General features: G+C 38.1%; 1 pseudogene; it reads left to right on the top strand.

The window, feature by feature from the left end:
- The first annotated feature begins 860 nt into the window (after nucleotides 1-860).
- The window catches only part of LOC106330439, a 24,612-nt pseudogene continuing 22,418 nt past the window's right edge, over nucleotides 861-3,054 (top strand).

Here is a 3,054-nt window from a genome sequence, read left to right on the forward strand (position 1 = left end):
ATAATATATAATATATATCAAAATACATTTGTTGTACACGCTTTTATTAGTTTTGCTTTTAAAAGAAGGTATTTACAGTTATAAATGTTCTGTGCCAGTGAAGTAATGGTTGAAAAATCTCTATACATATGTCATTTTAAAATAACACCCAACTTCTATATATAGTCAATACATATGTCTATGTTATATTCTAAACTAAATATTATCTCTTTTAAAAATATAGAAAACAATTTTTTTAGTCTACAAGGAAATTTGTAGAGCAAGTATGCATTATACAAAATAATATATATTTAAAATCCATACACAAAAACATAAAAGTTGTTATAGGCCTCTTTCTGACACATGCACACTCCACTATGAATAAGAATTAAAAAAAAACAGTATTGTCATCAAACTTTATCACAAATCTACATTTATACATCTATAATTATGAGTTGGACAATTAGTTAATTTGATACAATACCAAAGCAAGAATAATCGAAAAACAACTATACCACCGCATACTAATAAGTAAGACATAACAGATAACCAAATTCTTGAATCTTAAAACAAATTTCAACTCGAGCATTTAGTGAATATCAAATTAACTAATATCTCGCCTGTAGGGCGGGCCAATCCTAGTATTTATTATTTTTTTGTAGTGTGTTCAACCATAAGTTTTAGGTCAATATGAAAGAATCCCAACTGTAAATGCATTATCAAGAATTATTATATGATTTAACAAAATAAAAACTTAATATATGAATATAGGCACGTGGTTATTTACATAAGATATACATTTTTTTAAAAAAACTATAAGAATTACATTTCTGCAAGCCAATGTTTTGTAGTTGTGAGTACTCAGAGAGGAGAGAGGAAAGATGAGAGAGATGCTTGGAGGGCTAAGAAACATTCTGACGACGGTTTTCCTGTCAGCATTCGCCGGATACTTGGTAAGCCCGGTCATGACTGACATCACTGTCTCCGCGGTTTGCTCCGACCTAAACGATTCATGTTCCACTACAAGAAAACAGCGGTATTCTGACGGACATTCCGACGGAAAATGAAATCCTCGGAATATCCCGAGGGATTTCCGAGGAAACACAAAATTGGGTTTCCTCAGAATTTCCTCGGAATATACCGACGGAATTCCGAGAAAATATCAATCCGTCGGAATATTCCGAGGAAATTCCGAAGAAAAATGGGTTCCTCGGAAAAAACCGATGAATTCCGAGGAAATATTATAGCCGTTGGAGAGCCGTTGGGGGATTTTACAAAATTCCGAGGAAATTCCGACGAACTAACCTTTTCCGTCGGAATTCCGTCGGAATTTCCTCGGTCTGTAGGCAGGATTTAAACTATAAATACAAGCACTCCTCTTCCTCTTCATTCACTCCATATCTTCATCCTCCCACTTACTCTATTTACACACGAATTTGATTCATAAAAAATATGTCTTCTTCAAATTATTTTCGTTATTGGATCGATCGACCTCATTTGGATCCGAACACGAGATTGCTTACGGAAGAATACCAACGAGGTATAACCGAATTCATGGGGTTAGTTCACCGACAACCGGAAGAAAAAACAGGTATGTTAAGATGTCCTTGCTCTAATTGTAAAAATAGAAAGGTTATTAAAGAGTGGGATGTTTGGACTCATCTATATTTGAGTGGGTTTACACGAAGTTACAAAATTTGGTATCATCATGGGGAAACTGATTATGAACATGGTAGTACTAGCGAACCTCAGCCAGCGGTTAGATTAGAAGAACCAATTAGAACGGATGTAGATTATGGTGTAGGTACTGAGCAGATGGTAAATGATCATTTTAGAGGGGAAGATTTACCCAATGCAGAAGCTAGGAGATTTTATGATATGTTGGATGCTGGAAAGCAACCATTGTACGAAGGTTGCAGAGATGGTCATTCAGCTTTATCATCTGCTACAAGATTGATGGGCATTAAAACAGATTATAATTTGGCTGAAGACTGTGTGGATGCGATTGCTGATTTTGTAAAAGGTATTCTACCCGAGGATAATGTAGCTCCTGGTTCATACTACGAGGTTCAGAAACTCGTAGCTGGTCTTGGTTTATCGTATCAGGTAATAGATGTATGCAGCGACAACTGCATGATTTATTGGAGGGCGGATGAACAGCGGGTTACATGCAAATTTTGTGGAAAGCCTCATTATAAAGATACGAGTGGAAGAGTTCCAGTGCCATATAAAAGGATGTGGTATTTACCTTTGACGGAAAGGTTGCAGAGGTTGTATCTATCTGAACGCACAGCGCAACCAATGAGATGGCATGCGGAGCACTCAACAGATGGTGAGATCAGACATCCTTCAGATGCAAAAGCGTGGAAGCATTTCCAATCAAAGTATCCCGACTTTGCGTATGAAAGAAGAAATGTCTACCTTGGATTATGTACTGATGGTTTTAGTCCGTTTGGCAAGAGTGGAAGACAATATTCTCTATGGCCCGTCATTCTTACACCATACAACCTCCCCCCAAACTTGTGCTTGCGACGAGAGTTTTTGTTTCTCTCGATTCTCGTTCCCGGACCAGAGCATCCTAAGAGATCACTTGATGTGTTTCTTCAGCCACTAATATATGAGTTGCAACAACTATGGGCTCAAGGTGCTGAAACATACGATGTTTCGTGTAAAGAAAACTTTCAAATGCGGACAGTACTAATGTGGACAATAAGTGATTTTCCAGCATATGATATGTTGTCTGGATGGACAACGCATGGAAGGATATCATTTCGTTGAGGTTGCATAGTTGGCATAGACCCATGTTCTGGAACAGCCCTTCAATGTCTGCTTTGATTCCCAATATTGTCATCGTCTCAGGACATGCTAGTTGTGTAGCCGGAACGGCTACCTTCTTCATGTTGTTGTAGTGGGTGGTATCAGACTCATCCCACTTCTTTGGCCTTTGCGTCTTCGTTGAGGTTGCATAGTTGGCATAGACCCATGTTCTGGAACAGCCCTTCAATGTCTGCTTTGATTCCCAATATTGTCATCGTCTCAGGACATGCTAGTTGTGTAGCCGGAACGGCTACCTTC

The sequence above is a fragment of the Brassica oleracea genome, chromosome C3, assembly GCF_000695525.1.
Source record: "Brassica oleracea var. oleracea cultivar TO1000 chromosome C3, BOL, whole genome shotgun sequence".
Taxonomy (NCBI): domain Eukaryota; kingdom Viridiplantae; phylum Streptophyta; class Magnoliopsida; order Brassicales; family Brassicaceae; genus Brassica; species Brassica oleracea.